Raw genomic sequence first — 15,874 nt, 5'->3', positions numbered from 1 at the left:
TTCCTGGTACATAGTGTTTACTATGTGCCAGGAAGGATGAGAAGAAAGACTTGGGGATAGGGCTTGGAGAAGAGTCATAGGAAAATAATAGTTAATTTAATAATAGCTAGCTTGAAGGGCTTTCCATTGGAAGAATGATTTGATTTCTCTGAGACTGGATTTGAACTCAGGACTCTTGACTTCAGGTCCTACACTCTATTCATTGTGTCACCTACCAGCCCATTTATTTGACCATTGTTCCTTGAACAACAGATGGCTATGGGGAGGGAGAAAGTTCACTTTGAGCACTATCAGGCCAGACACTGAGACTACTTAAATATCAGACTCAGACACTTACTAGCAAGTCACTTCACCCTGTTTGTCTTAGTTCCCTCATCTCTAAAATAAACTGGAGAAAGAGATAGCAAGGCACTCCAGTATCTCTGCCAAGAAAACCCCAACTGGGGTCATAAAGAGTTGGACGTGACTAAAATAACTGAACAATAACAATCACATAAATAATGACATTACTACTGGGGAAGAGACAAATGGCCCTACTACTGAATCCAAAACTTGGTTGTCCATAGGTGTTGTTTCTACCTATTAGAATGTAAGCTCCTTGACAAGAACTAATTTCCATTTGTATTCCAAGCAACTTGCATGGTATAAGTAAGCATTTAAGAAATCCATTTTTTAAAAATTTATTCACTCAATAATGTAAGCTATCCAAAAGTGAAATAGTCCTGGAATAGACCTCAGCAGGGCCTTTGTTAGTTCCTGTGTGAGCAGCTAACTACAGGGGGGAAAAAAGGCAGGATATTGTTGCCCACCCAGCCAGGTACAGGGAGTCTGGTTCATGCTACACATTTCAAAGATCTGGAGCCCCAACAAGAATCTTTATTAATTTAAAAGTTTTGAAGAGTCCCATTCAATGGTTGAATAGTAACCTCCCCTACGAGGAGATAACCATTGTCTATAAATATCCAGCACAGACAACTTCCTCTAACCAATGAGTCCCTTGATGCTGGTTGGTTCTGTTCTGCTTTTACAACCATAAAGCCCGTTCCTTTGAGAAAGGGGTCCAGATTTTGGTAATTATTGCCAAACCTGCTCTTCTACTACAGTATGTCTAAAAAAAGTGGTTTTTGAGCTTTTGTCCTCAGTATCTTTATATTATTAAACATTATTAATATCTGTTCAAAGTTTTTATTTATGTGGGTTGTATTCATAGATATTTACCATATTAGAAATAAAAGTTAATTTTGAATTTATAGACCCTCTGAAAGGGTTCCAGAGCTCCCCAAGATTATCTGGACCACACTTTGAGAACCCCTGGCCCAGAGGAGATAGTAAGGATGTCTTTGAGCAAGAGCAGGACTTCACAACTTAGACAATCTGTTTCAAACATGGATTGAATTAGATGACCACTGAAGTCCATTCCAACCATGAACCTCTGTGATTTCCATGTAGCTACACCAGCAATTGGGAGTCAGCCTTGGAGGACAAAAAAAATGTTATTTTTCAGAGGGCTCTGCAATGGCTGACACTTTCAATACATCAGGTATCTTCCTACTTAGGAGAACACAGCATCTCTCTGCCCTTTCAATTCACTAGAAGCTGGGGCTTCATCTTTTCCATCTGTGCTCTCTGAACCTTTCATCTCCAATAGGTCCAGATTAATTCACAGCATCCACAGAAGTCAATAGTCACGCTGAGTGGTGCCTTCTCTTACTCTTTCCGGGTTGGGGGGAAGGAGGATGGGACTACATGCTGATATCCTTAAAAGAATTTAGAAATAAATCTAATAAGGGTTCTTTCACACAGCAGAATTGTTTATTTGAATTCCATCAAAGGAGAGTGCAAGTATAATCAGGGAATGGGCCCCGCTATTCAGAGGCACTTAGCAAGCTATTTGGCCCCCATGCTGAAGTTAACTATTCCATTGTGACAAAATAAAAACACCATTATAAGTTGACACAGCCCAGGCAAAATGCTTGTGGGTTTTAAGGAGCTGTAGGGATGAGCTTGGTTAAAATAAAAATAAATGGCCCCAGCAGGCAGGACACAACAGAGATGCTATAGGACATGCTTTGTATTTTTATGTACAAAGACCATGCTTACAGAGCAGCAGCATCTGCTGCAGTGAAAGCAGGTGAGAGAATCTGAGGGGGACTAAGACAAGAAGGTAGGGCCATCCATCAACTCACTCAAGGGAGATAGAGGTAGCTTCGAAAATTGCCAGGAGTTTAGACTTGGAAGTGGAAACAGACTGGTTGACAGACAAATATCGGGGGCGCTGTACAAAAGCCACTGACATTTTTAGCTTGGGGAAAAAAGTATGAGCTATGGGGAAACAGCTGCCTTCTGGGACCCTTGGGGTTGGGCCAGGGCTAAAAAAAGGAGCGGTTGTCCTATGAAAAGAATACCAGCCAGAACTGTGAACGCCTGGGCAGATCTGAGACAGATCAGACAGTCTTAGCTCTTGCTGAATACGGAGTAACATTCCACACATGCCCACGTCTGGGTCCAAGATGAAATCAGGTCATTGCCAACAAAAAACAAAGAAGAGAATACTTTGCTTTGTACGTGGGGTATCCTCCTTAAGATCTGTGTATAAACAGTAGCAGGAAGAAAAGAGGGGAGACGGGAAAGAGAACAGGGGCTAAGTTGTCATTCCAGTTCTGTCATTTACCGCCTGTGTGACTTTGGACAAGTGCTTGACTTCTCTGGACATCAATTTCCCCATCTGTAAAAAGGGTGACCTCTAGATTTAGAGCTACGATCTTATGTCTTCCTCTACCTATCCAACTATTCCTAGTCTCTACTTTGGAAAGTAAAACCTAACAGCTCCACCGAGGGCAGCCTTGAAGGATAAAGCAGTATCTCATAAAATAAACATAAGGGGAGGAAGTGGATAAGGGATAGGAGTTACTGTAACAAGCAGCACCAAGCAGCCTGCTGGACCAATGTTGATGCATCCTGCATAAAGCCTTTCCCAATTTATCCAATTATCAGAGCTTCCCCTAATTTGCAGAGCAACAGCAACAACAAAATTACTTTGTATTGATTCTGCATACATTTTGTATCCACTCCTCTATTGGGTCCCCCAAGGAGAAGGTAAGCTTCTTAAGGGTAGGGATTGTCTCATTCTGGTCTTTGTATTTCCAGTGTCTACCACAATATCTGGCATATAGGAAGTGACTGATGATACTTAATAGCATCCTAATTTCCAAAATATTTCACATGATCAAACCTCTTTTGAGCCTCATAACTATACTATGGGATAGGTCCAAACAAAATCCTCTATTTTACAGATGAGATGGCGCAGCAGACAGATTGTCAGTCTTGGAATTCAAATGTGGCTTCAGACATTTAGGAGCTGTGTGACTTTGGGCAAATCACTTAACCCTGTTTGCCTCAGTTTCCTCATCTTTGAAATGAGCTAAAGAATGAAACAGGAAACTACTACAGTATCTTTACGAAAAAAAAAAACAAATGGGGTCACAAAGAATCAGACTGAACAATAACAAGAAGAGTTTAAAACAAGACTTGGCACACAGTATGGATTTAATAAATATTTATTCTTTCACATTTAGTAGCTGTATGACTTTGGTGAAATCACTTAACCGTGTCTGCCTCAGTTTCCTCATCTGTGAAATGAGTTAAAGAATGAAATGGGAAACCACTCCAGTATCTTTACCAAAAAAAAAAACAAAACCCCAAACCCAAATGGGTTCACTAAGAATCAGACTGAACAACAAGGCTTGGCACACAGTAGGTATTTAATGTTTATTGTTTCACATTTAGTAGCTGTGTGGCTTTGGGCAAATCACTTAACCCTGTTTGCCTCGGTTTCTTCATCTGTGAAATGAGCTAAAGAATGGAATGGGAAACCACTCCAGTATCTTTACCAAAACAAAATAAAACAAAACAAATTGGGTCACAAAGAATCAGACTGACAAGAAGAGTTTAAAACAAGGCTTGGCACACAGTAGGTACTTAATACATGTTTATTGTTTCTTGATAGAACAAGGTTTTAAACATGTAGTCCACAAACTTGTTTTCTTTGCTTTTTACAAATTTTACAGATGAGGAAACTGACTCTCAGAGAAGTTAAGGATCACAAGGCTTTAAATATCAAAAGGCAGGATTCAATTGTAAGTACTTTGATCCTAAATTCAACTACCTAACACAGTTTCTAGAAGATAGGTAGGCATTCAAAAAAAGTGGATGAATTGAATGCAATTAAATATATATAAGTCCTGGAAATGCTTTGGTTTTTTTTTACACCAACCCACTATGTGCTCCCAAAATCACTGCCCTGCAATATTAGCAGGACTAGGGCATCATCCCAGTTTGTCATATCTTAGAATGATTTTGCTTCTAGGCAGAGTCCAAATAAACTCAACCTGTTATCATCAGGGGAATATGACTCTTTCAAGCCCTGGGCTTAGATCACTATGTCATCTTTCTTGGGTTTTGCAGGTTTCCTTTCCTTTTACATTGGACCAGCCATATTTCTGCCCTATTTATCCAACATTCCCTTTATTCAAAATGTATGTAGCTGTGTAAGGGATGGCTCTGAGCCTTGGTTTGTGTCAGCATGTCACACATTCACTATGGAAAAGCCATAGTGTGGGCGCCAAGAAAATCTGCCAAGATGATGTAAGCTCAAGGAAATGTTTCCTGAGTCAATGGCCATGGCCAATACAAACTCGACAATAAAACCCCAGATGGGCTCTGATAGATGTAGTTTGCTTTTCTCCATTCTTTCCCTCCCTGCCTTCCCACTGCATTCTACCATCCTATTACAAAAGGGACCAGTCATACCAATTATACACCAAAAAGTCAAGAGATTCTTAGGCATGTGATTACAAGACAGGATAAGTTAAGCCAACATTACCAATGAACGACCAAAATTAATTTTGGGAAGGTAGGAAGAGTTACCATTCCTGTAGCCCAATAAGACACAAGAGACCATCCACAAATACAAAGAATGCCACCTGGCAGTAGAAGAAAAAAAAACTTGCCTCAGTTGTCAAAACAGACAAGATAAAAAGTATGTGGGGAAGGAGGGTCCACTGGCAACCATTCATTTTCCAGACACTTCTGTCACTGTTTAGTACCTCAGCAAGGAGCCAGGGGAAATGATCAGTCATTAGAATTATAGAAAATCACAACTATGACCACAGAAAATGCCTTAGCTAGAAGGGACCTTAGAACACAGAATATCGGATGTGGAAGGCCTTACTAATATTTATAGAACTCTTTAAGATTGTGTAAGCATTTAGTACAGTGCCTGACACATAGTAGGTGCTTAATATGTGTCAGGTATTGTACTAAATGCTTTTCTCCACCTTTTACTTATGATACATGTATACCTCTATGTAAACATGTGGGTATCCATGTGGACTGCCTAAATGCAGATTGAGAGAAGAATTGATAGATATCTCTGGTCTATCTCTCTCTGATAGGTGGGGAACTCTAGTTTCTGTCTTAAGGGATATAGGAAGGCCATGGTTTCCATTCTTTTCTCTAGCCTCTAAGGAGATATCAGACTAGAAAAACTTCTGTCTTCCCCCTCTTATTTGTTGAATTTGGGAATATAATAGTTCAAAACAAACGCTAGACCCCTTGTTGTTAGAGTCCCATGTATATATCCAGTGGCCTAGTACCATTAAATGCTAGTTATACCAAAGACCATAATATAGAACGAATATTGATTAAACTCATTTATCTAATCAAAATATCAAACAAATTGAAGAAATTGTGTGTTAAAATATGCCAGGAAAAATACATGAGCGAATGATCTCTTTCAATGGGAATGAGATATTAGTTCGGACCAAGAAAGACAGAATCCTCATTTCATCCCAGGAGAAATTCTATCTCTGATGTCTTTAGGGGGGGGCAAGTCAAAAAATCAGGATCATGTTGAAAAGTCAGCTTCCCCTACTTGTCTTCAGCTTCCAAAATCTTTCTCTCTCCTCCTTGGACTTGGTCCTGAAGAATGTGTGGAATCATGTTCACCTCTCAGGGAGAATGTGTCTCACAAAACTATGATCTTCATGCAGGCACTAAGTATATCATCAGCATTCTCTCCAGGTCTTTGAGTCTCTCTCTGCATGCACATCAGTAAGCAAAATGTCCCAAGCTTGGATGAAATTCCAATTACATAGATAGCCTACATTCCAAGGTTCCTCCCAGCTCTGATATTCTGTGCTAAGTTTCTTCCCAGCTCTAATATTTTGTGTTCTAAGTTCCCTTTGATCTCTGGAATCACATTTTCTAAGGTCAATCTTAGCTGTGACATTCTGTGTTAAAGGTCCCTCCCAGATGTGAATGTGTATATTATATATTTATGCACACACATATGTACGTATGTACATATGTATGTGTCTGTGTAAATATATATATATATATATATATATATGTATACAGAGAGAGAGAGAGAGATTTGCAAACAGCCAGTGAAAATTAATATGGTTACAATGACCTGTTTCTTTCAGCCTAGTTTTATGAACCAAATTAAATACAGTGAAAAATTTAAAAAGACTTTTTTTAGAAAGAGAAATGCAAATCTATCATTTGGTTATTCTGAGTTAAGAGCAATCCTTGATGTTAAGAAGATTGGTGAGTCTCTTGAGCTGATTCACATCCTCAAGTGGAGGTTTATGGCAACAGGGTTTTAGACTATCAAACATTAATTGCCCTATTTATAAATAGTTAGTATCAAATGAATAAACCAGAAGCATGGGCTAAGTCAAAATTTTAGTGCCTCCAGCAACAAATTGTGAAGGAGCCCTCTAGCTCTAAGCCATGTTAATATTGAGAGAGGGCATAATTTAATGAGGGGAACACTTGCGAATCAAGAAATCTTGGTTATGCCTTTGATACTGATTGCCTATGAGACCCCTTAGCAAGTGACTTGACATCTGTGAGTCTCAGTTTCTTTAGTATTAAATGGGATAATAATATTCTCTATCATAGAGTTTTTATAAAGACTAAGTTTTATAAGGATGTACAATACTTTATAAAACCACAAAATATCACATAAATGGAAGCTTATTATACCCCAAAATGTACCCTTAAGAAATTCTTACTTCTATGGATCACCATCCCCCATCAGCCTGCTTTACTTAAGTAATGGCTACACTTATGGTTGTTGTTGTTCAGTTGTGATCAACTCTTCATGACTTGATGGTTTTTTTGCAAAGAAACAGGAGCTCCATTTCCTTCTCCAACTCATTTTGCAGATGAAGAAACTGAGGAAAACAGGGTTAAGTGATTTGCTCAGAGTCACAAAGCTAGTAAATGTCTAAAATCATATTTGGACTCATAAAGATAAGTGTTCCTGATTCCAAGCTAAGCTGCCTATGGTTGCCATAATATGTTATGTTGGGCGCCAAGTTAGCCACTTAATGTGATTATGGGTAAGTAAAATCAGTCAGCCAACAAGTATGTATTAAGCACTTATTATATGCCAGGAATATACAGACATGAATCTTTATTCATATGGTGCTAACTATAATATTAACTGTCATATGGTGGATCCCACATTCTCTGAAGATCTCTGTGCAAAGGCTGGATGATGATGAAGAAAAGTCATGTTAATTCATGGGCTAGACTGGGTGACCTCTGAGATCCCTTCCATCTCAGAAATCCCATGATTGGCCCCAACTGTATACCCCCTACCAAGCAGCTTTGTTTTGTTCCGCAGGATGATGCTGATCTGCCAGCCTCTCTAGCTTCATGTAGCCCTCTCACCTATTTAGCAGAATACAGCACTAGGGAGAACATTCTGAGCCTTTTGGGGACAAGCAATGATTAAAAAGGCTGACATTTAGAGAAAAACCTTGAAGCACTTTACAAAGATTATGTCATTTGTTCTTCACAAAAGCCCTGTGAAGGAGATGCGACTGTTATTCCCATTTAATTGACAAGAAAACCAAGATTTAAAAAACAAGGTGACTTGTCTATGATCGCATAGCTTAGTAATTAACTGACTGAGACAAGAGGAGTCAAATCAGGTCTCTTGTGGTCTATTATTCTAGAAACTCAGGACACAGAATGATGCAATCTTCTTTCTCAAAGAGTTTATATTCCAACAGTGGGGGAGTGAGGGGAGAATACATATATAATGTAGACAAAATAAATTATTTTTGTTGTTATTTAATGATTTTTCAATCATGTCTGACCCCTTCTGGTACCTCCTTTTGGGGTTTTCTTGGCAAAGATATTGGAGTGGTTTATCATTTCTTTCTGCAACTCATTTTACACATGAGGAAACTAAGGCAAAAGGGGTTAATTGACTTGACCATGATCACATAGCTAGTAATGTCTGTGCCCGGATTTGGACTTGGGAAGACTCATCTTCCTGCTGCAGGGATTTCCAATTCCAGTACAGGGAAGTTCAAGAAGTGTGTCAGTAGTTGGAAGGTATCAGGAAAGATTTAAATAGATGATGGAGTGGATTCTATGACACAAAAATGAGGAGGATGCACCTTGCAGGCAATGGAAACAGACAGTACAAAGGACTGAGATAGCAGATGGAATGCTATTTGTTCACTTTGGAACCCATGATCTTATGACCCTCTATTAGACAGGTAATACTGAAAGGATGACTGTGATAGAGAGATAGCCAGACTGGATGCAATGTAGAGCATGAAAAGGGCAGCAATAAACAAAGATAATGGAAAGACAGTTTGGAGCCAGGTGCTGTAAAATAGTCCTTTCTCCTCTTAGCAAAGATTTAGAAGAATGGCAAACATGAATATTGCCTACATTGTCAGACACTATCATGGTACCAGCTGTTTATGCATAACTATTTTGCTTTGTCACACAGTATTGGAGTCAATTCTATTTGTAGCAAAGTTCTTGGCATTTTTTTTGGTGTTCCATTGTTTCAGTTATGTCTGACTCTTCGTCACTCCTTTTGGGGTTTTCTTAGCAAAGATACTTGAGTGATTTGTCATTTTCTTCTCCAGCTCATTTTATAGATGAGGAAACTGAGGCAAATAGGATTGACTGACTTGTTCAGGGTAATACAGCTAATAAGGGTCTGAGGCCAGATTTGAACTCAGGAAGATGAATCCTCCTGACTCCAGAACCAGCACTCCATCAACCTTAGCACCACTGAGCTGCCTGGCACATAACATGGGCTTAAATAAGGATCTTATTAGAAGGTTCAATTCTAATTATCTCTAAAAATAACAAAAATCAAAGGATCCAATTATATTTTTTTATTTAAAAAGTCTTATTGCTTAACAACTTTTCAGGGTCAATGATATCTTTTATCCAGTAACATTGTGCCCATCTCTGCCCTTGGTAGTACAACAATTGAAATACAAACAATACAATATGTGAGTATTCAATATTCTTTTCCTGATGAGGAACAATCTCCCACAGAAACAGCTATGAGTTCAGAGACACATTCTTCCTAATCTGGTCCTTATAACAGGAAATGTAGTATAGAAGGAAATTTTGGTCTTGTGATCATAAACTGGCTTATGGAAGATCTTTCCTCCCCTTCAGAAAACACATGGTCCTCTATCCCAGAGCTTTCATCCCATTGGCTTCAGCTCTGGTGGTATTAGCATCCTCAGAAGAATTTATTCTGCTGGTGACAAAACTTCCCAAAGCCCAAAAGATTCAAGAATGTTTCTCATAAAGAATAGATTGTTAAAAGTATTAGAACAGGGATTTTTAAAATTGTTATTTATTTTTAATTTATGAGATAAGAGAAGCATTTCCATAGCACAACATAGTAAAAAAATGACTGCATATGAAACTGTACATCTTTATTATGTACAACTTGTTATTCCATTTAAATATATAATGAAGTTATTATGTAAATTTAAAAAAAATACAGATTCTTAATCCAAGGTCCATAAGGTCCCAACTGGTCTATGGATAATTTCAAAGAGGCTGTCAGTTTATATGAGGAAAAAAACTCATTTTCACATTAATATCTAACTGAAATTCAGCAATTCCCTTGATTAGGAATGTAAGCAACAAACATGGTATTGAGAAAGGCTTCATAGATTTTACCACACTACCAAAGGGTTCCATGACACAATAAAAACAAGGAACTTTAACTTATTACTGATGAAATTCATCTTCCCTAGGAAATGACTTACTTAGATTTTTGTTTGGAGAATTTTAGGTGTTAAGAGTTGGTCTCCCTACACCATTTTCCAACACTTTTGCACATATCAAGAATCATCACAATGGAAAGGAAAGAATATTTGACTTGGAATCACAGGACATGAGTTTGAATTCCAACTATTCTATTTACTTTTTCAGTGAACATTGGAAAGTTACTTGACCTTTCTGGATCTCAATTTCCTCATATATCAAATGAGAGAGTTAGGAACATATGGCATATATGTATATGTATATTAATATATATTAGTAAGAATCACAAATTCAAAATTTCAGAATAATAACTGGGAAGATAGACAATAAATATTTGTCAAACACTTACTATATATCAGGTACTGTGATAAGCATTGGTTATACCAAAAAAGGCAAAAAATAATTCCTGACCTCAAGAAACTCATAGTCTCATGAGAGAGACAACAAGCAAATAAATATATATCAACTATGTGCAAGAAAAACAGGGGGGAGATAGCAAAGGAAAGCCACTGTTATCAAGAGTGATTGGGAAAAGCTTGTTGTAGGAGACTGGATTTTCACTGGGATTTGAAGGAAGCCAGAAGACAAGAATGAGTAGGGACAGTATTTCAGGTAGAATGGAGTTAAAGAATGGAAAATGGAAAAGTGTTGAGAGATGTAATTTCTGGATGACTGGGTAAAGTCTGGGCTAGCTCCCTTAAGGCTTCAGGAACAGCCGGAGTCAGGATAAGTAAAATCCTTGGTCTTTAGGGAGAGAAGTAAAGGAGACAGACAAACTGACACAGGCTCGCCACCAACCTCCCTTCTCCTGATCCTACTGCAAAGTGAAGTTCCCTCGTTTCTCTCCCCCCCACACACACCCCTTAATCCTTACCTATAATTCTCTTAACCCAAAACATTGAGCCAGCATTAACTGTGAGAAGAGCAATTCCAAGCATATGCTAATAGAGTCGATGTCTTATTTTGAATAGGTAATTAGCCTTAAGTGCTCAGTTGTCTGATTCAAATGCATCTATTCAGAGTTTCAGCCCTTTACATGACTGGACATTTTATTAATAATGCTAGCATTTCATTAATAAAAGAGGTCAGTGGCACTCCCAAATGCTAAAAGACCTCTCATTGTGTGGGCTCACAGTTTATATGACCTTGGGAGAGTGAATATTCCTAAGATGGCAATCATTTCTGATTGGTTAACAAGTAATGAGAGATTGGAAGGGAAATAGAAAACTGGAGGGGGGGGGGGGAATTTACAACCAAGGGTTCTAATAAAGGCCTCATTTCTAAAATATATAGAGAATTGACTCAAATAAGAATAACAGCCATTCTTCAATTGATAAATAGTCAAAGGATATGAACAATTTTCAGATGAAGTAATTAAAACCATTTCTAGTCATATGAAAAAATGCTCTAAATCACTATTGATTAGAGAAATGTAAATTAAGACAACTCTGAGGTACCACCTCACATCTCTCAGAATGGCTAAGATGACAGGAAAAGATAATGATAAATGTTAGAGAGGACATGGGAAAATTGGGACACTAATACATTGTTGATGGAGTTGCAAACTGATCCAACTGTTTGAATTATGTTAAAAGGACTATCAAACTGTCCATACCCTTTGATCTAGCAGTGTTGCTACTAGGTCTATGTACAAAAAAGATCATTAAAAATGGAAAAGGGCCCACATGTGTAAAAATGTTTATAGCATCCCTTTTTGTGGTGGAAAGGATCTGGAAACTGAATGGATGCCCATCAGTTGGGGAATAGCTGAATGAATTATAGCATATGAATGTAATGGATTGTTCTATAAGACACTATCAGCAGGATGATTTCAAAGAGGCCTGGAAAGACTTACATGAACTGAAGCTAAGTGAAGTGAGTAGAACCAAGAGACTATTATATACAGCAAGAGCAAGATTATGTGATGATCAACTCTGATGGACATGGTTCTTTTCAACAATGAGGTGATTCAGGCCAATGCCAACAGACTTGGGAAGTGTTATCTGCATCCAGAGGTGAACATGGGACTTGAAAGTGGATCACAACATAGTATTTTCACCTTGTTGTTGTTGTTTCCTTGCTTTTTTCTCACTTTTTTTTCTTTTATGATCTGATTTTTCTTGTATAGCATGATAAATGTGGATAATTGTTTAGAAGAATTGCACACATTTAACCAATATTGGATTATTTGCTGTCTAGTGGAGGGGATACAGGAAAGGGAGGAAGAAAAATTTGGAATACAAGATTTTTCAAGTGTGAATGTTGAAAACTATCTTTGCATGTACTTTGAAAATGAAAAGCTATTATTAAAAAAAAACAAGTAATGAGACTGAATACATATATGTGTGTGTGTGTGTGTGTGTGTGTGTGTGTGTGTGTGTATGTATTATAGTGAGTGACTGGACCAATTCTAATGAACTCTGATTATGTAAGTTACTTCTAAATTTCCCAGTTGAGCAATCTATTCAAAGAATTTATCCCCATCCAAAACTATGTCAGTATAATATCAGCTTGATCCAACAGAACACTGTACGGTTACAATAAGATTATGTGACGATCAACTATGATAGACTTTGCTCTTCTTAGAATGCAGTGATCCAAGGCAATTCTAATAGACTTGGAATAGAAAATGCCATTCACATCCAGAGAAAGAACTATGGAAACTGAATGTGGATCAAACATCTCTTTTCACTTTGTTTTGTTTTCTTTTTTCTTTCTTTTCTCATGTTTTTTTCCCCTTTTGTTCTATTTTTCTTTCCCAACATGTCTAATATGGAAATATGTTACTGTACACGCATTACTTAGATCACTTGCTGTCATGAGGAGAGGTGAGGTAAGGGAGGCAAAAAGAAAAAGAAATTTGGAACTCAAAATCTTACAAAAACGTATGTTGAAAACTATTTTCACATGTAATTGAAAAATAAAATACTTTTAAAATGAACAATGTGAATACTAAAAAAAAATTTCTGACATCTAACTGGGGAAAAATACTCTTCAACAACAACCAAAACAAGAAGACAGTTAGAGTCTTATTTCTAATATAAAGCAACCCTAATAAAGTCATTTAAGCACTTGATGCCTCTGACAACTCTCTAGAAACATAAATTATGGAATTAGTGGGTATTTTTTTAATATAGGGACTTTTCTTAGTAGGTATTCTCAATATCATGGAAATCATAAGTCTGTTCCAATAATAAGTGACAATTACATAGTGCATTAAAGTCATAATCATTATCAGTTTAAAATCAGTATCTCATTAAAGATTAATAAAATGCCAGTGAGGTCTGTTCTACAGTTATTCTCAATCTCATTTTACAGATGGGCACACTAAAGTTTAGAAAGGTTGAAAAGACTTGTGTAAGGTCATACATCCCTATAAGACAGGTATCTTCATATTATTATAGCTAGCTTTACAGTCATGGAAAATATAAATAACTAGTGCCTTCCTCCAACTGAGTATCTCCAGTTTATCCTTGTCCGCATTTTATTTGTACATAATTGTTTATATATTGTCTCTCCTAGAGGGCAGAGGCTGTCCTTTGACTTTCTCTGAATTCCCAGAGCTTTGCATAGTGCCTAGTATGCAGCAGGCAAAGAATAAGTGCCAGTTGACTGACTGATTGACTTACCCTTATCCACACAGCTATCAAAGTCAGCAATAAGAAACTTTGAACGAGGTCTTCCTGCCTCAAGTCTAGCCATTCACCATATCCTAATGCCTCTTGATGCCCTCTTTAAAAACTGAAGAACTTCTAAGATCAACTAGACCAATCCCTCCCTCCCCTTTCAGAAATGGAGGCCTAAATCCATCAGGAAAATGAGAGATAGTTTAATTCCACTGGGGTGAATAGGATATCTTTTAAAGTGAGATAATAACAATAATTCATATTTATATAGCACTTTGGCATTTTCAAAGCACTTTTAATAAATTATTTCTCTCAGACATAGGGTTGGAAGGAACCTTAAAGACCTAGTTCTGTCTCTTCAGATTACAGATGAGGAAATTGAGGCTCAAAGACTTGGCTTGTCGAAAGTCACACAGGCAGTGACACAGGCAGAACCAGTCTCCAACATCTTATGTGAAATAAATACTATTATCACCATTTTATAGATAAGGAAACAGAGGTTCAAAGAAATTAAATAATTTATTTTCCTCATATATAAAATGAGGCGATGGCAGTCAAGGTCCCTTCTGCTCTAGAATTATTATACCATCATCGTAGCTAGGTGATATAATCGATAGAGCACTAGACCTGGAAGTAAGAATATCTGGCCAGGTGACCCTAAGCATCAGTTTACTCAACTGTAAAATGGGAATAATAATAGCACCTACCTCCCAGAGCTGTTATAAAGAATAAATAAGACAATATTTGTCCATGCTTGGCATAGGGTAGGCCCAAATAAAGGTTTCCCTCCCCTTCTTTTCTTCCTTCCTTCCTATCTCCCACCTAGCTGCCTCCCTCTCTAGGATAAACATCTGCAATTACTTCAACTGATTTCCATATGACGCAGTCTCAAGGCCCTTCACTATGCTTATCGACTTCCTCTGAAAGTTCTCCAGCTTATCAAGAACTTTCCTAAAATGTGGTTCCTTCCTAGGAACATGTCCAGCTTCATGCGGGTACCAAATGTCTGAGACAAGCACTGATCCCCATTCTCTGAGATTCCAGGTCTAGCCTTCTATATAGTATGTCACAAAGATGTTTAGATCCCTCGGGCCCAGATTGTCCAGTGACTTTGGACGTGCTGGCTCCTGGTGTCCCACAGACTCCTGTAACTGCCACTGTACCCTGCAAAATACACTAATGTAGATTGCCACCTGTCCTCACATGATATACTGTTAGCTTTTATGAAATGGATCAGATGGGCAAGATGGTTATTTTCCTTTAAATCAAAGCATCAGACATATGCACAATAAGCTATTTTATTCCCCAATTTCTTTTCTGTCTGCTTTTCCAGGATCTGATAGAAGACAGCCTCCAAGCAGATGCATTATTCTGACTGTGATTAACAGAATGGAAAGTGTGACTACACGCCAAGAGGGAAAAAGCCTGTTTTGATCGTCATTATCACACCATTACTCTGATTTAGTGCTCCTCAAATAATAGGAGAAATGAAGACAATTAAAAGAGAATGAAATGCCATTATTGGAAAAACAAACAATAGGGATTTAGGCTGATTTGTCAAAACCAGCAGGAAGTTTCTGGGGGAGAGCCTTAAGTCTTCACTGTCTATGAAACAATTTCAACTGCCAAGAATTGAACCCTATTAACTGCACTCATCCTCTATGTGGAGCAGGTTCAGTCTCCTCTAATAGAGTGGGCAGTAAGTGCTCAAAAAACAACATATATTCAGTCTCCCAAATTGGAAAACAAGCTTGTCTTTCATTCAAAAAAGGATGGGGGCTCAACTTCAGACCTTCTTCTTTATTTGAAAAATACTATAATCTAAGAGAGAGAAAAAGAAAGGAGAGAGATGAGAGAGAAGGAGAAAAGAAAATAAGAGGGTAGCAAGAGAGAGAGAGAAAAAAGAGAGAATCAGAGACAGAGAGGGAGAAAGAGGGAGAAATCCCAAATGGGGCCATAGAGAGTCAGACAAGACTGAAACAAGTCAACAACAACCCTACTCTTCTACTCCATCACACTACATCTATTGCATTCTATTCACTTCTGGGCACTACATTGTAGGGAAATCATTGGTAAGCTGGAAGCCAATCAGAATGGTGAAGGGCTTTGAGATGTCAAATGACAATAGGCTGAAG

At 37.9% G+C, this 15,874-nt stretch overlaps 1 protein-coding gene and 1 long non-coding RNA gene across 2 annotated transcripts in view; one reads left to right on the top strand and one right to left on the bottom strand.

The window, feature by feature from the left end:
* Nucleotides 1-15,874, bottom strand: part of TMEM132D (transmembrane protein 132D) — a 910,611-nt gene that overhangs the window by 873,256 nt on the left and 21,481 nt on the right. The window lies entirely within an intron of this gene.
* On the top strand, nucleotides 1,627-15,554 carry LOC116420817. The gene is made up of 3 exons (XR_004231267.1): nucleotides 1,627-2,131; nucleotides 4,068-4,136; nucleotides 15,073-15,554. It is a non-coding gene; the product is annotated as an uncharacterized LOC116420817 (long non-coding RNA).

This window comes from Sarcophilus harrisii, chromosome 1 (assembly GCF_902635505.1).
Source record: "Sarcophilus harrisii chromosome 1, mSarHar1.11, whole genome shotgun sequence".
NCBI classification, from domain to species: Eukaryota; Metazoa; Chordata; class Mammalia; order Dasyuromorphia; family Dasyuridae; genus Sarcophilus; species Sarcophilus harrisii.
This window is presented reverse-complemented; position numbering and strand designations above follow the sequence as displayed.